The 27,462-nt window shown below is 36.0% G+C and overlaps 1 protein-coding gene across 22 annotated transcripts in view; it reads right to left on the bottom strand.

Annotated features, from left to right (window-relative positions):
- Positions 1 to 27,462, bottom strand: part of frmpd3 (FERM and PDZ domain containing 3) — a 194,469-nt gene that overhangs the window by 66,919 nt on the left and 100,088 nt on the right. For 4 of the 22 annotated variants that reach the window (XM_073922565.1, XM_073922556.1, XM_073922562.1 and 1 more), the window contains exon 3: positions 6,285 to 6,508. The exons of the other annotated variants lie outside the window; for them this stretch is intronic. The gene's annotated coding sequence lies outside the window, so the exon portion shown is untranslated. The remainder of the gene's footprint in view (positions 1 to 6,284; positions 6,509 to 27,462) is intronic. 22 annotated transcript variants of the gene reach the window in all.

The following is a 27,462-nucleotide window of genomic DNA, read 5'->3' as shown; positions in this document are numbered from 1 at the left end:
GACAATGTTGTGTTTATATACAGTTATTGATTATTTATGCAAAAACAAACCTTTAACAAATGGTAGTTAATTTTCTATTCTTTGTGTTGGCTCACAACGATCTCAAGCTGAACATCAGGCCTGCAACAGGGTGGGAGTTGTGTGTGTGTATGGATCCACATAGTCATTAAAGTGACTGGTCAACAGATTTCCTTTCAAATTCTCTGTTGTTATAATTTTATTTAATTTGCATTGTTGAAATAAAGGTTACATGAGTGTTATAATCTATTGTTTTATTCAGTGTGTTTGGTTTAAAGCAGAATATTTGCTATTTGATAGATAAAGAGTTAGCTTTAGGGAAAGAGAACATTTGATTTCTAATCACATAGGGAAAAACAGATAAGAATTAATGTTTTTGTTTACCAATAGGAGAAACACATTGGGCAGCATCTGAGCATAAAATGTGAACATTGGGTGTAAAAAATACACTTTTATTTTATTTTTCTAAATTGCTGATTGAAATTGTTGTTTTTATCTATTTCATATAATTTGAATACACTTTTATAGTTACTCACTGTGGTTTTTGGGTCCTAATTTTGTATCTTTTGTTGGTATTTGCGTAATTACTGGGTGCATTACATAACGAAAATCAGTCTAATATAAAAGTGTTCAGGTTAGTCTGATGACCAGTGGATATATAAAAAGTAATATTTAGAACTTTTTTTTACCCTTTCATCTGGTTCTTTTTATCTGGAGTCCAGAGGTAAAGGGAAAAAGGGTTACAACTGTTTTAGTTAATTGAGAGAACTGAATCATAGCTGTATGCTACATTTATCTCAGATGTATCTGTATGTATGAATGTACTGTATACATTGTTTGTATGAGAATATTCACCAAACCATGACAGAATATATATATATATATATATATATATATATATATATATATATATATATATATATATATATATATATATATATACTAACAGAACAGACATATTTGAGGTTATGCGTTCTTGTAAAAACTGTGCAAAATAAATGTAAAAGAACATAGTTTTTTATTTTATGATTTTGCTCATAGATCTTAAAATAAAAGCAAAACTAGTAAGCGGGAAAAAATAAAGTAAAATGGGTCATGAATGCAGTCTCATGTTGACTGAGACATTAGTGAGCATTGGATTTTCAATTCTACAATGAAGCTCTGCTAAGAAAGTCATCAGTTCATTAAGGGTTCCTTAAACTATCTGGTCAACATTTTATCATAATATAAGACTGAAATAAGATAATAAAACCATTATAATAAAGCCATCCAGACGCAAGTTTTTTTTTTTTTTTTTGCTTTAGGCAGAATCTTACATCAACAACTTCAATTTTGTCAGATTTCAGCAGTTCTGCTGAACAGACATGTATTCACAATAATATCCACTGCTAAAATCAACATCCTGTACCAATCACCACCATTAGCCCAAGAATATGTAGCTTGGTAAACTATTTATTATTTGTGCTCTGTTCTAAAAGACCAGTCAATGGCTCTAAAAATATAGCAAAATTGAAACTAATCAATTAAGTTTTTGCCTGTTTTTTTTTTTTTTTTTTTTTTGCTATGACTTTCTAGATGACAAATGCTTCCAGAAACATATTAGCTCAGATTGTGCATTTGACAAAATAGATTGAGAGAATGGGGATTTAGTCTAGAAAAACAACAAAAGAGAGATTGGATGTGGGCAGCAGGGAGAGATGAAGAATGAGACACTACACAGGGCTGAGGGTGGATTAAGATGTATGCAATGCATATGAGTGATGGTAATTTGCAAAGATCCAGCAGCACTGGCAGATGTGAGCAGATAATTTTCTTCAGCAAATGCTTTCAGCAGGGAGCCACACTAATGCTCTGGGCCCTCAGAGGCTGCCTATAACTTTCTGTGGGTTGAGAATGATTTTGAAGCTGGCTGCCGAGATGTGTCATTTCTCTGTCACCCATCAGAGGAGTGCCAGGTGGCCCTCTCTCAGCTTTCATAATACATTGAAGTTTCTCTTGTTAGCGTATCTTGTTTTGATTGGCAGCATTCCATGCTTTGACTAACAATGAGAAAGCAGTGTTTACACACTGATGGAGCTATGTGAGTGGGTCAATGTCATATATAGTATACAGCCCAATGAAGCTTAAATCTGGCTGCGCATATGTCTTTTTCCTATTGACAGGAAACAATATATAGCATGTGGACTGAAAATAACTGACTCATGACAAATCTGTTCTGCATAAATGAGTGTGCTGCCAAGTATGCCTTGCTAAAAACTGATTGTAAATGAAGTCAAAACTGTTGCAGAGATGAGGGGAGTAATTGAACATTGCTTTCTTCTATCCTCAATACCCATGAGCCAGACATCCAATCCTCAGTTGATCCTGGATGCTACAGAAAATGCCTGACAATGTACTGTATGTTGTATTTCCTACACTGTGGGGATCAAATCCAAGTAAATTTTGATCTTGCTGCTTTTGTTGCACTCTGTGAGGAAACTGCTTATAAAACACACAGAATTAAGTGAAAATATAAACATGTTGTTGTGATATGGTTAGAGTAAGAGAATAGAAAATTCTCAAATTTTCATGAGGGTTTGTGTCAAAAATGAGATTATCCTCCTGTTTAAAGTAAACATTTGGTATGTGGCACTTACTCATTGGACAGTAGACAACAGTAGGAATACTGATTTAGTTTAAGGCTTGTAATGTTAAAATGCTTAACTTATATTTAGAACTAATCTTTACCGTATAGTCCAGTTAAATGTTAAATCATGAACAGCATATTCTGCCCAAGAGCACCCTAACGACATTTCTCAAAAATCCAGCATTGTGTTAGATCAGGCAAGACAAGTCTGTCAAGCTTGCATCAGCTGACTGTCAGCTGTTCGCGGTCTGTACCAATCCACTTCAGTGCTTGGCTACACACAAATTCTTAACCGAAAACATTTGCATGACCACTTGAAGTGGCTGTTGAGGTGATTTTGGTTTATTTATATACTCATCATGTTTATCTGGAAAACATATTTTTATACGTTGCTCTCAGTTCATGGAATTCACATTTAACAGTTAACCCCCCTTGGTCTACTGTACTGTGGGCGATACAAGCCCTTTCTTTTAGTCACTGCAAAAAGAAACTCAAAATACTCTATTTTGGCTATATGAAGTAAATTGAAGTAAATGTATTATTTCTTTGTCATTTTGTATTTGTGAATGATATTTTACAAATACATAACTATTGATCTGGAACTTCACATTCAAAGTGTTTTGATTACCGTCTATGCATGCAAATCGAGAGATTCTGTGAGCTGTGAGTGTAAATTTCAAGCTACACATACAATCCTTAATATTATCACAAGTTCTCACATTTTCATTTACAAAGTTTGCTACTGATTTACCTTCATAGATAAATCATTTCATGTCAACGCTGATTCGGTTCAGTTCAGTATTTGCCATGTTTAATGTGTTATTCCATTCCACTTCAACAGTTTGCTTAGAAAATAATGATGCAAGATCATTAGAAATCCACTTGTAGGCACATAAGTAAGCCCAAATGTTGTTTCTTTCTATAGGCATATGGCTTTTGTCAATATCTTCACAATAATAACGGGAACACTTCACATGAAAACTTTCCAGCTGGCTGTCAGTCTCTGACCTCATATAAAAGTGGCTAGTTGGTGAGATCTCTATGAGTAAACTTCAATCCTCTGGTCTCAAAAGGCGAAGCAGCAGCATATGCCAAATGCTAGAGGCTGCAGTCTTGTTAGTGCACCCACATCACATACCAAAGTGTCAGTTGGAATCCAAAAGGATTGTTAGCAAACTATGGCCAAAAGTTTCAAATGGCCAAAATTTTAACTGTAGTTCCTTTTAGCAAATCCACCCCAGAATGTGTTAAATAGAACCAAAGGTATTACATTTCCAACAACCACCATATCACCCACACACAACCACAATATGGTGGTTGTTGGAAATGTAATACCTCAGGTTCTACTTGACCTATGGTTTAAATTTTTTATTGTTTAAATACACACACTTGCAATCAGAAATATGAAACCCTCACCTTAATAGACAATATAGGGATGTGGATGAAAGATATTGAAAATAAATGGAAAAAAAAAACCTCGTGAAATAACAAACAATATTTATTAATACATATCTGAGTTATTTTGACAACAGAGGTTGTCTTAACTTTGAAGTTCAAATGAAAATTGTAAGTCTTGTAACACAGTATTATTCAACCCCCAGATTCAGTACCTTTGTCGGGCGACCTTTAGCTTTTATAACTTCTAACAAGTGTTTTTGTGCTGACAAGCTTCTTACACCTCTCGATTGGAATCTTTGCTCATTCTTCACGTGCAAAAGCCTCTAACTCTGATGTTTGATGGCTTCTGTGCTGCTACCGTGCTTTAAATCCCACCAAAGATTTTCAATTAGATTCAAATCTGGTGACTGAGAAGACCACTCCAGGACAATCTAAGCATCTTTTCCCCAACCAAGCTTTTGTTGATTTGAAGATGTGCTTGGGTTCATTGTCTTGCTGGAAGATCCAATGATCACCAAGGTTTAATTTGTAAAAAGAAGGCATCGCATTATTCTTCAAAATGACCTGGTATTTCTGGGTATCCATGATGCCAGGTACACAGTCAAGATTGCTAGTTCCTGCTGCAGAAAAACAGCCCCACATGATTATTGACCCACCTCCATGCTTGACCATAGGGATGGTATTCTTCTCATCATAAGCTTGATCTTTTGCACGCCAGACATACCGCTGGTCCATATGTCCAAACATTTTCAATTTAGGTCCATCAGTCCAGTCTCTCAGAACTCTGTAGTTTTATTTTAAATTCCTCCTTGTATATTCTAGTCGACTCCTGATGTTCAAGAGGTCAAGAGTGGAGTGCATCTTGGGGTCCGGCAATGAAGTCCTCGATTATTCAGTGCACATTTTTAATTGTATGGTAAATATACGGTATGAATACAGCACTACAAGTTACAAAAGAGAGAGATCGACTTATAATATCACTTACCAGCATACCTGGCAACAATTTTCTCAGAAAATATGATAGGAAAGTAAATGTACTGTGGTGTTAGTAACTGTATTATGTGCAGGGTTTTGGGCAGCCGCTGCCATCGGATACTGTAAAATAGTTGGCTAACCGGGGGGGTGTTACAGACTTTACCAAAAAAAAATAAATAAAGGAAGGGGGGTGGGGGGATGTGAAATTGCATGAGTTTTCCAGGAGAAATAACAAAACTGAAGGGTTGCAGGAGATTGGTCTGAATTACGCGAGACTCCCAGGAAAAACTGGAATGTTGGCAGGTATTCTCACCAGTTTAATAAAAATTTGATAAGCTGTAGTTAGAAATTAGGCTGTTTTAATCTTCTAAGGGCTTATTGTTCTGTCCTGACGCCATCTTGTGGATAGTCAGTCTTTGGTCAGCATAGTATAGCAGGCTAATAGCTGCCGACGCGCTGTCTCTCAGAAATTATAAATATTTTAAAAGAGGCACTATCCTTGTAAATAAACTGCATAATTGCAATCTAAATAACTACATTATCAACTAAAAAAGCCTCAAAAGTACATTATGTTGCCTAAAAGCAGGAATATTTGTCAAATTGTGGAGAGTTCTCTGATTGTTGTGGGTGGAGTTATACGCAAGGGTGAAGGGTTAAGGGCGGGACCAGTGCTTTTATTGCAGAATATCGCACTGCTATCAGCCAATCAGATTCAAGAAACATATATATATTATTTTATTACATACTTACATACATTTATACATCAATCAATTAATCTATTTTCAAACTTGAATAGAGTGTGTACACAAATGAGCAGAATCTTTATTTGGTGAATTAGCTCTAGTATATGTATATAGTTCTAGTATATTTTCTTAACATCACAAAAACCTTTATCTATATGATCTATATTGTCATGTTATTCAACCATGTTTGCCAGACATGGTTCAGACAGCCTCACTCTCATGGACTGCCTGACTTAATGTTGCACCAAGGGTTATGGGTGTTATTTTTGGCTGCCTTATCTGGCCGTCTGTTTTCTGCCCGTGTGTTGAGAATATTAAGTGCCTAAGCCGCTAGTGTGCAATTATCTGGCAGGTCGAGCATGCTGGCTTGCAGGGGTTTCAGCTTCCTTCTGCACATAGTGACACATTGACACACACACATGTGAGATGCAAAAAAAAAAAGCAAGTAAATAAAGCCAGAGCTGAGGTTTGAGTACTGTATCTGTTCACCTTGTCAGTGTATTTGTTTTGTGCTGGATAAATACCTTTTTATGATTGACAGGTTCACTGTGACTCAGTGGTTGCTGTGAGCACTGTTGCCTCAAAGTAAGAAGATCGCTCAATTAAGTCCCGGCTGGGCCAGGAGGCATTTCTGTTTGGAGTTTGAATGTTCTCCTATGTGGCTTTCCATCAGGTGTTTCCTTTTCCACAGTCCAAAAAGAGTGTATGGGTGTTTCCCAGTGCTTGGTTGTTGCTCTAAGGCCATCCGCTGCATAAAACATATGCCAGAGTAATTGGCAGATCATTCCACTGTGGTGACCCCTGATAAATCAGGTACTGAGCCAAAGTATAGTGACTGAGTGAGGTTCTCTCACATTAATGATCCCAATATAACATCGGGTTGTGAGGATGTATTACATCTCTTCTCAGAAAATGTATAATATTCTAAAATTCTAAAGCTTAAAGTCTTTACGTGGTAAATATATTGTAGAAGATATAATATTTCTTTAATATTTTATTAATCATTCATAGTACTATACAACGTCTATGCACTTAGTAATGTATAACCAGCAAAATAATAGATTAAATGGATGTGGTGACAAAAATCGGATCAAAATGCAGCTATATTTAAATAAATAAAGTTTATAAACTTGGAGAAGCCATGATGTTTCCACGAAGTGAAAGATTTGAATTGAAAAAATAACAAGTACTATGTCCTGTTGTAATGTGAAGGGGACACTGACAAGGAAGTGCGGATCCAATTGCAGCCTAATTTACCAAATGTTAACAAGCTGGGTTCAAACAGGGACGAATGGTAGCATGTAGATAATCCAAAGAGTAGTCAGTATAACAGGTGAATTGTCAAGGCAGGCAGCAAAACAAGCACAAACAGTAAAACATGCAAGAGTCAAAACATGGACATGACAATACAAAACAATAGACATGAAAGCGCTTTGTAATGCTCACTACAGGGAAACAAGACTTAGCATCGATGGTGTATGTAATGAGGTGAACTGAAACTGGTGTGTGACTGAAAGGCATGATGGGATTTGTAGAATGACAGGGAGTGTTCTCCTGCAGCCTGCAATGCTGCTGGTGATCATAACAGTTACATGTGAAACTGTTTCATTGTGAGTGTGTGTTTGTGTGTGTGTGTGTGTGTGTGTGTGTGTGTGTGTGTGTGTGTGTGTGTGTGTGTGTGTGTGTGTGTGTGTGTCAGTTTTATTCAGTTAAATTGAATCAGTAGTCCAAAATGTTTTTAGATTTGAAGTTTATCTTTGCCAAATTGTACACTTATGAATTTTCTCATTCTGCTCTTTTAATAATAATGCACTTTGCACCCTTTAAAAAATAGTGCACAATATTTTAACTTTTGAAGGGGGGTCCAACAGCATGCCACTGTGACAAGAAAGAATGCAAAGAAACTACAAATAACATATTTAAAACATATCACTTAAAATAATATATTTGTACCTTATTTACTGCTAAAAGGTTCATAATAGTACCTGATTGTAAATACTGGTACTCCAAGGCTGTTTCCCAACCCTGTTCCTGGAGGCACACCAACACTACACAATTTCAACACACTCAAAATCAACATTAGAATAAACTCCAAAACCAGAAATTAATGGGTCAGATAAAGGAGTCAGCCAAAATATAAACTGCTGATGTGCCTCCAGAAACAGAGTTGGGCAATGTTGCTGTAAGGTACTGTACCTTTTTATAAGATATCCTTTTAAGGGTCACTGGCCCAGTAAAATATGATGGAAAAAAATTGGAACATTATAAAAAAGGTTGGAAAATTAGGTCAAACTCAAATCAGAAAACTAAATCAAACAACACTTTCAATCATTTTAATGACTTTGTAAAAAGTACATACACTGCCGTGATAATTTTCCATCAAGTAAAAGTCATTTTCTTTCATTTTCTTGTCGGCTTAGTCCCTTTATTAATCGCCACAGTCGCCACAGCGGAATGAACCGCCAACTTATCCAGCAAGTTTTTACACAGCGGCCCTTCCAGCCACAATTTCAAATAGAATGAAATGTAGGCTTTATAATGTGAGTTTTTTCAGAAATGAGAGAGCTGCAATGTGGTGTGGCTCAAGGATATTGTTTAGGACCATTGTTATTTTATATTTTTACCAATTATCTTCCTTTGCTTTTGAAGTGTGCAAGGGCAGAGTCAGTATGTACGCAGATAATACAACGTTTACAAATATTATCAGCTGATTTAAATATGGAGTTACAATTACTGATAAAACGGGCACAAAATAATAATGTGGTTCAAAATTTGACAAAAATAAAATTACTGGATTTGGATTTTAAAAAAATTCTAACTTAAGCTTTAAACCATAAAAATATCTGGCTGTAGACATATTTAACATATAGATGTTCCAACTTGGAGATAGGTTAGACAGTGGGCTGATGTGGTCAAAACATCTAGAAAATATGGCAATAAGGGAACAGGTTATTAAAGCAGTTATTAAAAATAAGCAAGATTTTCTTTTACCACTGTGCTGTATCTTGCAACTTGTGCAAGCATTAGTACATACTCATTTAGACATTTGTCCAAAGGTGTGGTCAAATGTATCAAGCAAGGACTTTGAAAAACTAGAGTTAGTCCAGAATAAAGATCCTTGACTTACATTAAATTTTAATAGAAGAGTTAATGATATAAGAATGCATAAACTAATGCATAAATGCATATAATTTTAGGTTTCTTAATAGTTAATGATAGAGTAATTGTATCTTTACTTTGATTCATGGGACATTCTACCCGAAACGTACATTATCTGTCCCTGAAATGAAACATAAATACAGTGAATAAAAAGTATTTCATCCCAAAAATTTCTAAAATTAACTGATGGTTGATTTCTGTGAGTTGCTCTGTAATGGAAAATGTAATTTATTTGGTTCTCAGATTTTGGTTCTTTATTTAAAACACTTAAAAACACAAATATACAAACCCTGTCATTGTCCTTGTCCTCAGCCCAATTCAACATAAGGCTTTAATAGATTTGTTATGCTAAAAACTGGTATTTCAGAAGAAAACTTCAGAAAAAGATATTTTTAAGTTGTTATCATTTACATCAATTGATTAAAAACATGAAATTATGAATAAATTTCACATATAAAGACTACAAATATATCATAAAAAGTGTGCAATACACCTTTTAAGGCTATGACTCAAAGCAAGTAACATCATTTGATGGAGAAGCTCAAGATCAAGGATGCGCTCTATCATGTAATTGTATGATTTTATGCTTGCTTTTGTATGACTTTTGGAGGAAGACAAGCTTAAGGGTCAGGCCCTGAAACATTTTTTATTAGAGAAAATGTATGTTTCTTTTACATTTTCCCTTATAAAAACATTTTAGTGTTGTGAGTACCATTTGTAATGTACAGTCAAAAGCATCAAAAGGATACTACTTGATTCGAAAAGTAATGTAAAGCAACAAACGTTTATATACAGAACAATGAAAACATGAACCAATTTGCCATCAGATATTATAGCTTTAAATGAGTCAAATAAGGGAATTAAAATAATCACTATATACAAATTTTATATCATAGTATTTAGTAAAATGACACTTTTGATGTTTTAAATGAATTTTGTGTTATATGTTTTTTAGTATTGGTTTCTATTGTTATGGTTTAATATAAATTTGTCTTTTTAATTGATTGTGGCATAGGTGTCTATTGTTGTGGTTTACTGTAAATTTGCATGTTTATTTTCTTTTGGTATTGGTTTAATTATTTTTAGTTTAAAGAAAATGTTTCTTTTGGTTTTGGTCTGGTTTTGATTGTTCTCATTTAATGTAAATGTTATTTGATGGACCCCAGGAAGAATATTCACTACCTTGGAATTGGCTAATGGGGATCTAAATAAACAATAAACAGTACATTGTGATAGTTTTCCCATCCTGAAAGGGAAGGATACTGTGAAGGCGACATTTTACCCAAGAGGTGAGACACTGTGGCAGAAAACATATGGTCTGAACCTATTGGTAAACCACTACATATTGACTAATTAGGACAGAGGACATGTCAGGGGAATACATGGGTTTACCCAGAGGGAAAACTGATTTCTTAGGAAAAATGTAAACATGAAATTCATACATATGAGGCACTGATGCTGGTATTTGCTAAGCATTATACAAAGATAAAATAAACAGAAAATGTAAACTTGGGTTCCCTTTTTAGAAACCTCGAAAAAAAACCTTGCACTCCAAATTGAATATTTAGGATATTGAACAGTATTACATGTCGTATGTTCAATTTTACGTATGTTTCTGCGAGGAAGGTTTCTTAAAGCAAATATTCTGTCCATTATTTTTTAAATAAAGAGGTATAAAGGTAAATTTGTGAGCCCTGAGAAAGATTTTACGATACAAATTGCACTCTTTGGCAATACAATAACCTACAGTACATATTAGCTGCATAAACGTAGCCGACCTTTTAAAATATCTGTAAGTGTTGGCACCAATAGCCTTTTGGGCAGTGTGCTGATATATAGCACTACTTATCTGTAGACGTCCCAAGTTCGAGTACCAATTCTCAGATCTCTCTCTCCCCTATATTGTTTCTGTAATTATGCTTTCCTCTCAAGTCAAAAATGCCCCTGCTGAGTAAATATTAACTCACCCCTACTAGATCAGCTCAGCTGTGGTTAATAATCCAGGGTAATAGATTAAAGGGGTGGTGCAGAATGTATTTTTATTGTGTTTATGGGATGTAAAACAATGTGAGCTTATGCTTCAGTAGTTTATTTCGAAGTTGATATTTGGTGTTGGGGTTAAATGTGAAGTTTATTTATAAACAAATTTCGAGAGGATCATGTGCTTATGATTGTGTACAGCTGTTCCAACTTATGAGCTTAGCTAATGACTAATAATCCTATCAGACGATCCTTAACTCACTATAAATAACCAGATATTTCTCATCTCACTTCCCTCCTTTCAAATGGGCGACACGGTGGCCAGTGATTAGCGCTGTTGCCTCACAGCAAGAATGCCCCTGGTGTAATTCCTTTCCAAACCACACAGCAAATTTTAGATAGTAGATTTAACTACCTTGGAGTTAAAATTAACACTCCCTCAGAGTTTATATGGGAACCACTATAAGTGTTAAAAATAACACTTTTGAAAGTGTTAACATTGTCAACACCAAGAGAGTGTTAATTAGCAAACTCTTATTGTGTAAAATATCTGTTAAATTTCCGTAAAAATACCAGCAGCTGTGGTTGCCAGAACCTTTTTGTGAAAAACATGGAAGTTTTATATAACTGTATAAATTTACAAATAATAACCATATTTCATGAACTAATACAATGTTCAGTTTACAAAATTATAGCTTAGTGCAAAAAAATGTAAAGTCTTTAGATGCAATAATGTTTTCATGTGTGATTGCAATTAGCAAACAGATTTTGACTGCATTAGTAACTACACAGTTACCTTTAAACATAAGAAGATGCAGCATAACATCAATTTTTCTCAGTTCATCTTGGACTTGAACAGAGACGCTATTATCCTCCACAATGGTGACACAAAAACCGTTTTGCTGTTTTTCTTTCTTTTTTTTCATTTTTAGATTTTAGGGAAAAATACCAGCAGCTGTGGTTGCCAGTAATCTGCTGTTTTTCACATTCATAAATTCAGTTTACAGAATATTTCTGTTAAAACACATTCAAAAGTCTGTATTTTTTATCGATCTCACACTGCAAATTTTAGATTTGGTAGATTTAACTACCTTAGAGTTCAATTTAACACTCCCTCAGTGTTTATATGGGAACCACTATAAGTGTTAAAATAACATTTTTGAAAGTGTTAAAATTTTTAACACCCAGAGTGTTAATTAGCAAACTCTTATTGTGTAAAATATCTGTTAAATGTATGTCAAAATACTGGCAGCAGTGGTTGCCAGTAATCTGCTGTTTTCAACATTTTAGATTCGTAAATTCAGTTTCCAGAATATTTCTGTTAAAATCAAATCCCATTGTCTGTATTTTTCATTCGAACACACGTAAGCCTTAAATTCCAGAGCAAAATCCTCACTAGTGTCCTCACTACAGAGGGCTGAACACTTAGACAGTGATGAAGTTAATGAGACAATTAAGTGTCTAATTAAAGGAGGATTGAGAATTTTTGATGAACAACTGTTAACAAGCAGAATCACTGAAGGAAAGAAAAACACAAGCCAAAACCAAAGATAAAATCAACTGAGAAAAAAAAAACTCTAAATAAAATAATAATCAGTAAAAATAAAACAAATTACACAATAAAAAATGTTATTTTTCAACATCTTTAAAAAAACTCATCAAATTAAACCACTTATCATGGAGCTTCACCTATTACTGACCTTTGACTTTATTTCTGTCATGTGAACAAAAGCTCTTAATGAAATTTCCGTTGTTCATTTGAAGTCACCATGATGGAGGACAGAGTCTGCTTTAGTCAGGCTCTTCAACTTCTTACTATTAATGTCTTTTATTTTGGCTACTATAGATAGTGTTAATTACACTATTTAAATATATAGCATGGAAAGCCAAAAGAAAATTAAACTGTCAGTCTGAAGAGAATATTAATGATAACATAGCCATCCTTTCCTGCTTGTTTTCTAATTCAATATCATATTAGTTATGTGTGAGAAATAAATAATATACATAAATGAAACCACTGAAGCTCCAATAAAATAAAAACAATATTTACAATGAGAATGTTTGATCTATGGCAAAACTTATAAACACCCAGACATCAATAATTAGTCTTTGAATCTCAATAATGGTGACAAACAAAAAAATAAAAATCAAGTAAAAAAAAAAACTTTACTGAAATATCACCTCCCAAAAACAACACAAAATAAAGGAAAATAAAGAGATTGTAAGAACATAAAGCTGCATAATTTATTCATGCTGCAATGCATGCTGGGAGCTTTGTACTATGCTGGCACCCAGCATGCATTGCGGCATGAACTATGCAGCTTTTTTTTTTTTTTAGCAACCACGGTTGAGGTTCATGTCCTGATTCTTGATGCCTATGTGTCATTAAGAGCAGGCTGGAGCTTCAATGTTTAGTGCATGACACTCTAATTATTAATTGCATCCTAATTGTTTGTTGAATTTTCTTTGAAGAGCAGCAGACTACCAGTAGTATTGTCCCATGCAGCTTTAATACAATTATATTTGCATATCTTTATAAATCAACTTAATAAACACCTGAAATTAAATCTATATCAACTACATATTAGCAGTATAGTTTCTCTTGACCTTTCTTGCTATAGCTAATGAGTTTTAGAAACACGGCTATAACAGTCAGAGAAACATTAAGGTATAAGAGTAAAGCTTCAAGAACTCAAATAAGCAGCCTCTGATCTCTATGATGGTGAGGTCAAATGAAATATTTTTAATAAAAAAAATATAACCTCTGTTCATTGTCAAATATTCTTACAGAAATGAAGTCAAACTGTAATCAGTGAAGCTGCTTATGCTATTATTTAATGGAGTTGTTTAATCCTCTGTTTTAATTCAGTTGGTTTGGTGTGAGGCTGTGTCTGTAGATTTATTTCTTCCTTCAATTTCTTATTCCTTCAGTGATTGTGCTTGTTAACAGCAGGTGTTCAACAGCAGGTGTCTGAATTCACTTATTTGTGGTCATTCGCTCTGTCTAGTGGACTAAACTAATTGATCAATTTAAGGGCCAGGTGAATGAGGGTGTGGTGAGATTTCAGACACTCTGATTAGTTTCTCAAATACAAGGGTTTTCTACAAAGGTAGATATATGTTACTCTGTGTGACAAGAAGGCAAATCAGCTTCTAACGCCGAGAGGGTTATTTTACCTTTATCTAACTCTAGAATTTTAACACTTTACTCTGAATTACCACAACACTTGAAATTTAACACCAATGAATTTGCTGTGCAGGTGACATTTCTGTGCGGAGTTTTGCTCATTCTCTCCGAGATCACCTGGGTGTCCTCCGGTTTCCTCCCACAGTTCAAAAACAAGCACCCTAAACAATTAATCCAAAATATTTTAGCCAAACTCTGAGTACACCTTCTCAGCATCCATATCCGACACAATAAGCAGGAGGAGAGTCATCGAGATCTACCTGAGCTCAAACTCCCCTCTCGCCTTGCAATGGGAGGGAGCCCAGGGTTCAAGGATCTTATAAGCTCAGGGCTCTCTCTCGGTACAGCACGCCAAACAAGCTTTATTATCAGTCATCAGCTAAGTGTGAACTCTTGAAGTTGGTGTTTTGTAACATCAAATTTTTTTGTATGAGTTGGTTTGGTAGCCCAACACTCAACTCCCAACCTGAAGGACCAAAACATACACACATACACTATGGACATTTTAGCTAACCCAATTCAACTACAGCGCATGTCTTTGGACTTGTGGGGGAAACCGGAGCACCTGGAGGAAACCCACGAGAACACGAGGAGAACATGCAAACTCTACACAGAAATGCCATCTGACCCAGCCGAGGCTCAAACCAGCGACCTTCTTGCTGTGAGGCAACAGCGCTACCTACTGCACCACCGTGCTGCACATATTTTTTCCACATATATTACTTTAATTATATATTGCTACTCAGCTAACATAAAAATTACTTCAATGAATGAAATGAAAAATCGTCCTATTTCCTTGTTCCTCTAAAAACCCACCCTTAATAGGTTGTGATTGGTCAACTAACCTAAGGTGTTGTGGTTCGCGGATCCACCCCACGTCACCAGCAAACATCACACCTCTTACTAGCATGTGCTGTGTAAATAATGTCATTGTAGCAGTATCAGTTTGAGCCTGAATCAGACACAGTAAATGAAAAGGACATAGCTGAACCTTATTCTTGCTCTCTAAAACAAAAAATTGATGTCTTACATACTGTATATATACATTTGGGTTATAAGCATGTGTAACTAAAACAGAAAATTCACATATCTTTGTCAAAACTAAGTTCATTATTTTAAATGTAGATTCCACAGACGGTAGTCGCATAGAGAGAGACAGTGCACATGCTACTGAAGATTGTAGGTGTTTACAGGGGGATGACAGATAAAAGATAGATAAATATGCATTTGCAGCTAAATTGTTAACATGCCAAAAAGCGTTTCCCATTGTTTACATCTTCACATCCTTGCTACAATATAAAGTTAACATAAATAATAATAATAATAATACCAAGTTGTGGCTCACAATCCACAGCTTCATTCTTTATTGCTGGAACTGCTCCTTCTTTAAGAAGTTTTTAAATCCAGCACTGAACTTGGAGAGATTCTGGAGCTGACATTTTTCAAATTCTAGAGAGCTATATGTTTTTTATAATTGTCTGAAACTTAATAAAAAATAAACTGTATCCACTTCTCTCTTTGTGTCATGTCCTTTTGAAGCCTAATTACATAAACAGAACAAGCAGCCTTTGGATAGCATTTTAGCTTCCTATGCTACTAACAGTGCCTCTGTGACCATGCCCCTTCACTGCGTGTCTCCTGGGGGATGTAAACTGAAGGTTTTATAATATCATTAACCTGGATATATTTTTTTGTTGTTCCCAAACTTTATTTGCTATAGGCTTTGCAAAAGCTAACTCTGTAAAAGCCAATGTCTCCCTTTGCATCAAACTTTGGGCATGTTACAATAAGAGAAGTTGTTTATGTTCACACAGCTACATTACACTAAAACTAAAGTTAAAAATTTGATATTGCAGTAAATCACCCCTTTAACATAAAATAGAAGCCAAATCAAACTTTTTAGTTGATGTGGCAATTTAAGTGAAGTTTATCTATAAACTAATTTCATGAGGATCACTTGCTTGTGATTGCTTGCAGTCGGCCCCGCATTATTCAATTTATGATTCACCAATCAGACGATTCCTAAGCATTATAAATACCCTAAGTTCCATATGACAGCCATCTACGTTTTGAAGAATCCCCCCTTCCACCCCTACTCCTCCTCCTTTTCTAGATGCGTGGCTCGGTGGCCCAGTGGTTAGCAATGTTGCCTTACAGCAAGAACGTCACTGGTTCTAGTCCTTACCAAGCCAGCCGACATTTCTGTGTGGAGTTTACACGTTCTCCACGTGCTCATGTGGGTTTTCCCTGGGTTCCCCAGTTTCCTCCCACCCTCAAAAAACATGCAACCTAAGTTAATTGACTAATTCAAAGCCACACCATTGACATACACCTAGTAAATTGTTATCTCTTAAGAGCAATCACTATCTGTTCATTAGTTACTACAGCAGGGAAGTTCCCGAGATCTACCTGAGCTCAAACTCCCATTTCGCCTTGTAAACAGGAGGGAGCCCCGGGCTCTGGGATCTTATGAGCTCAGTGCTCTCTCCCGGTAGAGCATGGCAAACAAGCTTTATAATCAATCATCAGCTAAGTGTGAACTCTTATAAGAGAGGTTATGCTCTCTTGTTGTTGGAATGTTATGAGTAAAAGAGAAATTTGAGAAAAAAAGAGTAATACTTTTGTGCCTCCAGAGCTTGTAACACAATAATTTTGTTGTAGCATTTTGGAAAGGCAAGGCAAGGCAAGGCAAGTTTATTTATATAGCACATTTCATACACAGTGGCAATTCAAAGTGCTTTACATAAACAAGAATAAAAGAAACAAGTAAAATAAAAATAAAAACAAATAATAAAAATGCATAAAAACAAAACAAAACATAAAAAGGGAACTCAAATGTTGGTATTTTCACTTTTTTCTATTGCTGGGAAAAACACTGAACTGCTGCTGATTGGATTGAGATTCAGTCTCAGTTTCTCAGTATAAACCTGAATGACTGAATGCAAATTTCACCCCATAATACTCATTGACCTTTTTTGTCATGTCAGGGGCGTTTGGGCTACCAAGAGCAATGCATAGTGTTAGTATTTCAGTACAGCAGGGGTGTCCAAACTCTGTCCTGGAGGGCCGGTGTCCTGTATAGTATAGCTCCAACATTCGTCAACACACCTGCCTGGAAGTTTCTAGTATACCTAGAAAGAGCTTCATTACCTTGTTCATGTGTGTTTAATTACTAAAATATGCAGGACACTAGCCATCCAGGACAGAGTTTGGACACCCTTGCAGTACAGTATCTCTGTTTTCTCCATCAGGGAATGAGGGAATTATTAATACCCGAAAGGTTACCCGAACAGGAGGATTGTTTAGAATTCAGTTTTCTCAACACTCTTATCTATGTCTTCACAAGTTGTTCATTAGAGTGTGATTGTGAAGTTAATTAACAACTCTGGTTGTGAAGGGTGTACTTTTTTTTTCAACTGAGCACCTGTTACTCACAGCTTCTCCTCCCCTTTATTTATCTGCCCTGCTTTTTAGAACTCAACACAGTAAGACCTGTAAGACATCAGGCAATATATTTTAATTACAAAAGATGGTCTAGAGTACATACATTTGGATAGACGACACTGTATTTTACTGTTCTTATACAAACAATTCTTGAACTTTGATTGGTATATCTCCGTAATGCAAAAATTAAAACAACTTTGCTCTTATTAGTTCAATCTAGATTTCTTATACAAACTAATTTGTCAACAAAATAAAATCTTTTTCAGACAAAACCTGTCCAATGTATGCAGAAGTTAAAACACGTTTCTTTAATGAGCATGGGACTGAATGAGCAAGACAATAGAAGTAAGGATCCACATGCAAGGTTTATTAAGAGTGGCCAAAGCAGGCAGGGGTCAAGACAGGAGCAGACAGCAATGTACAGGGGTAATCCAATAATAGGTCAGGGTTGAGACAGGATGCAAACAATTGGGAATGCAAAACACAGTCCAAAACAAACAAAACAGGAACTAGGAATACGCTCAGAATTGCACATAAAGATACAAGACTTCACAATGACTGAGATAGACTTTTGAAAGTTGTTTATGTGCGAGTATTTTGGCTGCATGATGTTGATGTGTGAGCATATTGTGTAATCAGAGCAGAGTCCAGTGTGAGATGCAAAGAATGATGATAAATTAAATGGAAAAGTACAGGTGAGTAACAGACGTAAGGTGTAAAGTCCCCTCTAGCATGCCTGGTTGGTATTCTAGCTCTTGGCCATGACAGTTTCCTTTTTTCCCTGCCCATGACCAGTAGGAGGCTTATTAAAAGGCTCACCACACTCTTCACAAAATCTAAAGTGGTCAGCATACTATTGGGCAAATTATATGACAGTCAGTGCCAAAGTTGTTGAGAACCCTGTGTTGTGAATTTTGCACATTGAAGTGTTAGTTTCCCCCAAAATGAAAATTATATAATAAATTAACATAATTTCAAACCCCTGAAAGATTTGTTTGTCTTAAGAACACAAATGAAGATATTTTAGGGAAAATTGGAGAACTCCCTCCTCATCCATAAACAGCAAGGGTCCCTACTCATTTAAAGTCCAGAAAAATACAAATACATATTTACAAAACAGATTTCATATTGTCAGTGGTTCAATCAGAATAGTATCTGAACAAGGGAGCTCTAAAATAATAATAAAATAAAATCTAAAAAAACTCGTCTGAGTTTGATTGTAAGTGCAAATAAATCATTGCATTTGTACACACTGGTAAATCTGTCTTGGAAGACTTTGGATATGGAAAGCTTTATTTAAATCAATACTAATTGCTTACACAATGTTCAGTTTGCAGATACTTTTAGCCTTTTGCAGATTCACAGCATTTTTGCAGCTAATTTAATATCCAGAGAAATTAGCAGACTGGCCAAAAAGGATGAATAAAACACACGTTATGAGCTTGGCTTAAGAACAGCTAGTTGTTAATTAAGAAATAACATGGGCTATCACCCTTCACTCCCACCCTCATCCGCTCAACACAGCATTGTTCCTCAGAAAAGCTTATTTCATGCTTCAGTGAATACCTCGATCTCAATGTCATTCTTTCTCATAGACAGTGCACATTTAAAGCACTTTCTTGCTAGCACAAACACACACACACATACACACACAGTTGGCAGTTCTGTTTATGCGCAGTATTTCTGTTTACCCACAGCCTTCCCAGGAAGACTTTAAAATAGTAAAATGGTAGAAATGTAATGTAATATAAAAAATTTAATGTTCCTGAATTGACCCACAGTATGTGCAACTGAAGAGTTTCCTTACTTGGTAAGTTTTAAATGGTTAGGTTTTAGCATGTGATTTCTATATTTCATTATGGAATTGTTCATTTCTAGGTCAACAAATATTAAATCAAATAATTTCTTATAGTTACTGATGATTAATAACTAAGATACTAGTGGTTTACTCACCTTTGTGTTGTTCCAATCCTATATTCTTTGCCTATTTCATGCACCTGCCATTTAAAAAATTAAAGCTGCATTTCAAAATGCAGATGTGGTGTAAACATCACTTTAATATAATTTAGTTAAACAATTAAAAGCACATTAGGCACCAAACTAAATCACAATCGCTTTAAGAGTAATAAGCTTAAGTGTCCTTCTAGGCTTCAGTTCTTGGCCCCAGGTAAACACAGTGTGAATGTTTCCCTACTTCACCTTATGTAACCCCGTGAGTTACGATGCAGTCCTGTGTAAATGACGCACACCCTCGTGTTGTCTGTAATAGTGTAGTCACGATACTGGAATTTCAGTACCAATGTTTTAAAAATGTCTATTTTCTGCTAAGATTATGCGCTGTTGAGCGCATTCTTAAACCCTCCTGATTTGCCAGTGTTCACCCGAAATGACTGTGATGTAACCATAAAGGTCATCAGTTTACCACTCTTCACCAAGAACAAACACAGATAAAGGGACACTGGAGTGCTTTAAAGCCACAAAGATCAGTTGATTCATCAGTGGATCACTTGTTTGCACCCGGTAAATATGCAGTGAACTGATGACCTTCACGGCTAATCAATCTTCACGACCAATCGCAGTTAATTCTGTTGATCACTGGTGAACACTATGGCAAATCAGAGATGTTTAAAAATGCGCTCAAATGTTAGTGGGTAGTTGACGTTTTTAAAATTTTATTTCAGTACTGTCTAAGTCTAATATAGTGATAAAATCAGTTCATTAACTTGAGTTTGATAAATGGCATCTAAAATGTATGTTTGGGTAAGATAATGTTAGCTAACTAGTGCTAGCAAACCGGTCACTTTTTATTTACACTATCCAACATCACATATCCGAACATTTAGGTGACTCAGAAAGCAGTGAAATTATAAATTTGTGTCACTTTCTTTTCACTGATAAGATATACAGCCACGTACAGAACAGTATCCCATCGTGGATGCCATTCCAGCATGATGCTGTGAGTCCTGCCACTCCAGGCGATACATACAGGTTTCTTCCCAATGTTCACTTTCACTTTTAAAATGGCACCCAAATGAAATCAGTCTATTATTTATCAGTAAAACATAAAAGATTTCAAATTCCAATAAAAGTTGGGATGTTTTGTAAAACGCAATAAAATCAATAAATGTAGTGTGCATTTATTAGTGCATATATTGTGTGTTGCCAAAATGTGCTTTACGATTATATAAGAGGGTCTCCCCACACAACCACCAGTGTGCATCATCCACCTAGATAATATGACTGCAGTCACATGGATGATAAATTCCTCAGATGGATTAGATTTTCAACTTCTTGGTCAGACCCTCTTTTGGTCTTTTTACCACTCAGCGAGCTGTCTATTAGTAAACAAAGACTTTTTATTTCTGTCATGTAGACAAACCTTACTTTAAAGGGCACGTATGATGAAAATAAACTTGTAAGCTGTTCGGACAGAACTGTGGGCAAGTAAAGTGTGTCCACAGTCCCATTGAGGTGATATAAATAAGTCAAGAGTTTAAATAAATAAAGACAACAAATTACTTTTTTAAATTTCCTGATGTTAAAATAGGATCCAAATTCCTCCTATATTGAGGCCCATCGCAACTTGACATAGGAGTGCAGTTTCCCCGCCCACCGAATTGATTGACAGACGAGTTTTAAAGAGCCCATATTATGGGTTTTTGAAAATTCCCCTCCATGTAGTGTGTAACACAGCTCTAAGTGAAGTGAAGTATCCAGCTAAGGCTTAAATCTGTAAGAATACAGTGTTTAAAACTGTTGATTCATCTATAAAAGAGTCGAATCATAGTGCTTCAAACGAGTCGCCTTGATACCGACTCATTAGGTGTTTCGCCATGACGTACGAACGAAACAAAGTTTTTCACGTGCACGCGCAAACCCGGGAGATTTCAAACCTGAGGCCCCGCCCTCTGACGCAGTAACCCAGACACACACACACACACACCCACAAACACACGCACACCCACAAACACACGCACACAAACATGCCGGTCGATTGAAGTCACACTGCAGATGGATATATTGAGTCTCTACCCAAAGATGAAACATCAGCATTATAACCAAGCAGTTGGAAACTTCTGGAAGCTACATGCTACAAAGAATACTTCATCTGAGTTTGTTAAAGGAAGGATCAGTAAAGAGTAACTGATGGACGTCAGGATGGGTTTCTTCCTACATTTCTCAAGTGTAAGTACGTGCGGTTAAAGTTGTTGCCTCGTTTACTCTAGCTTGCAAATGTATTTAGTTGTGATTTGTTACTTGTAACCGCGTGTACTGTATCAGGTTAACTGGATATATTATCTTATCGCGTGCAAAGTCACGTTAAAAACGCGACGCGTGCTGTTTGTTTATGGAGCTCCGTGCTAGAGTTCTGCTCCCGCGATTTATTCGGAAATGTATTCCCGCGCCGCAGAAATCTGGCGCGGGGAGAGAGAGAGAGAGAGAGAGAGCGAACGAACGAACGAGCTTTGTGTACTTTGTGTACTTTGTGCTGTGTGTGTGTTTTTATGGACTGTATACTGGGTGATATTTGGTTGTGTTCTCCGCTCTAGCGGGACCGGGCGCGGCGGGCAGAAAACGGAGCGGGTTCTCAGGCTAAAACCTGGCGGGTGCGGGCTGAAGCGGGAGCGTTGTCATCCGGAGGTGTGTGTGTGTTTTTGTGTGTGTGTGGTATGGCGAGTACACGACTGTCTCCTTCGTTCGGTTATCCGTGGCACTATCCACTGGCCATAGTGTGGCAGCTAAAGTCCACGCCTACACTATCGAGCGTGTATGAACTGTGATTACTTTTTAAATTGCTGATTAGCTATTGGCCATTTCCCTCTCTGACTGAAGGCAGTCGACCAATCGCGACAGACTGTCATCGGTCCAATCAGCGCAGATTAGCTCCGCGCTAAGGAGGGGTTTGGGAACAAATGAATCACTGGACGATTCATAAAGGAGTCGCTGGGATAATTAGGTAAAAATAAATGCAGATTATAAGACCATGAAAGTGTTTTTTGACCTTGCATGCATATTAGACTGTTGTTGGAGACCCTTACAACCAAGATATGACCTTATTTCATGTATAATATGGGCTCTTTAACATGTCTCAATAGTAATGCATATAATCATATCCACAAGACAGAACGTGCGCAAAGCAACTGGGATTAAAGATCTATTCAGCTTGCTGTGGTCATCAATCATCAAATATGATCAAGAATGAGTTTTACAAGTTTAAAACATTTTTAAAACATGTTGTGCATGTTTGTATAAAAGACAGGAAAATCGCTTCGTAATTTATCACCACAGCCGCATAGTCTTAGAATAATTATAAAAGAAGATGCTTCAATCCGGCGAAGCAGTGGTGCAATATAAGTAGTGCTGTGTTTGGGTTTCCTCCGGGTGCTCCGGTTTCCCCCACAGTCCAAAGACATGTGGTACAGGTGAATTGGGTATGCTAAATTGTCCGTAGTGTGTGAATGTGTGTGTGGATGTTTCCCAAAGATGGGTTGTGGCTGGAAGGGCATCCGCTGCGTTAAAAAACTTTCTGAATGAGTTGGCAGTTCATTCTGCTGTGGTGACCACGGATTAATAAAGGGACTAAGCCGACAAGACAATGAATGAATGATGCTTCAATCCTGGTTTGTGGACTTAAATCAGGTCTAATTTGTACATTACCATAACAGATGTCCATACAGCAATGTATATTATTGTGTATCCTGTCGCATTTACGTGTGTGTGTGTGTAGGTGCACACACTTTATAACGACTTTGTGTTGGACTTATCATTGCAGAAAGGCTTGAATTAAAATCACAACAAATATATTAAATAAAAGATTGGAAAGTTCTTAGCGTAGTGAGGGAGATCTGCTTCATTCTTGTTTGTCACTGTTTTGTTTATTTACGTGAAGGTTATGGCTCTGACACGCACATTGGGAATGGTAGGCAGGGAGAACTAGCTAATTGGCATTAAAGACACAGTCAACAAAAACAGCTACAATGTCTTAACAACTCAAATTTTCCAGATTTAAAAATGTATAGTAAATAATCTGATGGGTATTGTGAGCTGAAACTTTACAGAAACATTCTGGTGACACAAAACACTTAAGGGAGTAAAATAGGTGTCCTTTAATTAAATTTTTCTTTTTTTACCATTAATTAATCGCTATTAGGACTGGGCTTTAGGTACTATACTGTAGTCAGATGCTGAAATTCATTCACTGTGCAAACTCTTACATTGCATTAGGAGGATTTTCTAGCTCTTGAGTGTACTTGTGTTGTAGACACGTTATTACTATGTATTGTGGGATTTATTGAGTGCACTTATTCGGACACCACTAAAAATGGCTGCTCCATCAAATAGTGTAGTAACAAGGGATACAGCTCTGATTTTCCCATGTGGTCTCCAATCCAGGTAATATCCAGACTAAGCCCTGCTTAGCTTCAGAGAAAAAAACAAGTCTTGGGCTGCAGGGTCATATGTCTGTGGCTATCACTGTGAAAATCATCACAGAACAGATGTACAGTTTTCACCATGAATAAAAACTCAAGAGGCATTTATTGATGTAGCAGCAAACTGTGCTCAGCTTCAGCATTTTTTCTAAAGGTCTCGTGTGACTTTATTTAACAGCACAACATGACTTTTTCATGCACTGGCATTTGAGGCTCAAAGGTAGAGCAAATTCGGTGCCTTGCTTAAGGGAATCACCTCAACCATGGTATTTATATTTATTAACACTTCCCAACAACAATCCCTGCTGGTACTGAAATGTAACTCTACTTAAAACTCTTGTGTATCCAGTTTAACTGTTTATTGTGGACTGGTTCAAAGCAGTTTAATTGGGTTATTCTATGACCTTTTCACTTTTATATAACCTCTTTTAGGGATTCTGTTTGTTTTTTTATATACAGCCTATCATTGATATGATTAATGCTTCGGCTGTCAAACAATGCTTGCCCATTAAGACTGCTGAAATCTAGGTTTATAAATACAAAGTCATCTAACAAATTTACCACATACTTAAGTTATTAAGTTTGATTTCCGTTGTTTAATTGTGATATGAAAAAAAGAAAATATCAAAAATTATAGAAAGTTATTTGGGTAAAGAGAAGATTAGATTGACAATAAGACTTTTTAAAATAAAATTCAACAATATTAGCACATTAAAGTATCATACACCTTTGCACCATTTCTATATCACAGCACACGTGCTGAACTGTCCAGTTTCTATTTGATCAAGTGTTTACATGTCTTATCAATTGGATTAGAAAATTATTATTACACTTCTCTCAAACTGAGGAATTTAAATTATTTGAGACTTTTAATTTGGACTGAGGATGTAACACTTAACAGTCATTTTTAAATCGACAATATTTCATGTAAAAAGGCCAAGTAAAACATTGATAGTGATAAACAACTTGTGTGTGACTCAAGCACTACACGTAAGAGCTTACTTAATATGGTGAACTGAATGAATGCATGCATGTTTATTTCACTTTAACCTGCTCTCTGGTTAAAGTGAAATAAGCATGCATGCATTCATTCAGTTCCCCATATTAAGTGTATATTTGTAACATATGCAGTGTATACTCACAGCAAGTGCAATGACAGACCAATTTCTCAGGTTTAAAGATTTCTATGTAAATGCTTCTGGTATTGTTTTGAATTTGAGTTTCATAACTTGAATATTGAACATCTGAAATGTAAGACAGCTGAATTTTTCAAGGCTGAGGACTCTATTTTGACGGTCCATGCGCAGAGCGCAAACGCTTTCAGGGGATGTCAGAACGCATTTTTGCTAATTTACGGACGGGAAAATGCGCTTTGCGCCAAGGTGCATGGGCTAAAAGTGTTGAGTTTATTTTCTAAATGAGTTATAGGTGTGTTTTGAGAATAAGCCAATTAGAGTCTCATCTCCCATTCCCTTTAAGACCCAGCTGCGTCGCGCCAAGAGCGCATTCGCTATTTACAGGACGCAAAGTAAGTCTAAGTGGAAAAAATGAGCATTTCACAAGCAAAAAGTTAACAGTTGACAGTTTTTTTTAACAGAAAACTGTTAAACAGAGCATCTACTGCGTGAGAATGAGAGATAATGGAACTACTTTCAAATTCGCTCTTTGATAGGGAAACCTTTACGCACAGACATCAATTAGCCTATAAATAATTAATTTCGTTTGTTAAGCGCAAAGATTTGTTGCAAAACTATTTCTAAATTCAGTTCTAATTTCTAGCAAACAAATAAATGAACAATAGTGTTCCAAGTGTGGTCAAAATACTGAGTTATTTCCAAATACACCTGCCATGCCCCATATGGTCTAAAACCTGACAGGTGGGTAAATCTAAGCTTGTTTTTAATAAAACAAATATAAATATGGATATAATAAATAATACTGCTAATAATAATAACATTATACAAAAGCAAATCGTTGAGAATGAACTGAAAAAGCCTCCCGAGATGAAGAAGACATAAAAGCAGTGATTTTTCATATTTATGTAGGCTCGAAAATAGTCCGAGAATAGTGTTTTTTAATATTTTAATCCTTTATATATATATATCCTATATCTATTCTTATTATATCCTATATATATATCCTTAATATGTAAATTTTTCATATGTTAAGATATTTGCCTATTGCTCTCTTGTGCATATTAAGCAATGCGTAAGCGAGGCGCAACTCTGCGCCGGAGTTTAGACCGGGTTAGTTTTGGTCTAATGAAAAATCTATTATAGTTTCTCAAAATAGCGACGCGCCAACGGTCCACCTCAGAACGCCTTCCTTTTTAGACCAGAAAGCCTATGGGCGCACAAGTGAGCGCTAATGCATTTGCTATTTAAACATCGTAGCACAACACCTCAAAACGACTCTTGCGCCAAACTGAAACTACCAAAAGACTATTGCGCTGCGTCTTGTGGCACACTGCGCCGGGTGTATGATAGGGCCCTGAATTTTTTAGACGTATTTTCAAACTTAATATTTATTTTTATAATAATTTTCTGGAACATAATGAAAATAAAATTGTTAGCACTTCTCTCTTTGTGTCGTGTCCTTTGGAAGCCTAACTGCAGAAACAGAACAAGCTCTGTGGAAAAAGCAGCATTTGGACGGCATTTTAGCTTTCTCTGCTTAAACATTACAGGGCTTCTGGCCAGGCCCGTTTGCTGCGCAGGGTGTAACCTGAAGTGTTTGTGATCTCACTAACCTGGATTTATTTTTATGTAGTCCCCAAACTTCGTTCGTTGTATGCTTTGCTAAGCTAACTCTGTAAAAGTTGATGTCTCCCATTGCATTGAACTTTGAACGTATTACGTTCAGAGATGTTGTTTATGTTTACATTACACATCAACTAAAGTTTAAAATATAATATTGTAGTGGACCACCCCTTTAAAACATATGATTGAACATTTAGGTTTTAAAAAGAAATCTTGCAGCATGAACAGAGGTCATGTCAAATATTTAATTGTTGAGCAGCAAGATCACTGGCTGCTGATCTAACAAAGAATTAGCCACACCATATAGATAATATTGTGATTATCAGTAGTCTAATTCATTGAACTATTAGCCAGCACCACCAGAAGTATTTGCATTTAAGTAAGCCATGAGGTGTTTTAATCAGGTTTTTCAGTAACCAGTTTACTTGTATTTCTCCCAGTATTTAGTTTTTCCCCAAAGCATGTTTAAACCCATTTTGCACCTTTATTGTAAGAAAATTGAATGTAACTTATTGTGGACTTTGTTTGTTTATGATCTAATTTTTGCTGGTTTATGCTATGTTAGATGTTAGGAGAATAAGTTGCTGCTTTAATTTAAAAACTGTTACTAGATACCAGAACAGGTGACTCCCATCAGAATGTTAAGGATTGCACTACAGTAATTTACCCAAAATCTCAATAATATTGCTGTATTAGGTTATTTATAAGTGTCTTTAAAAATTCTTTTTAAAAGTGTCAATAC

This window comes from Danio rerio, chromosome 14, assembly GCF_049306965.1.
Source record: "Danio rerio strain Tuebingen ecotype United States chromosome 14, GRCz12tu, whole genome shotgun sequence".
Classification (NCBI taxonomy): Eukaryota; Metazoa; Chordata; class Actinopteri; order Cypriniformes; family Danionidae; genus Danio; species Danio rerio.
Note: the sequence above shows the minus strand (reverse complement) of the source record. Positions and strands in the feature narration are given on the sequence as shown.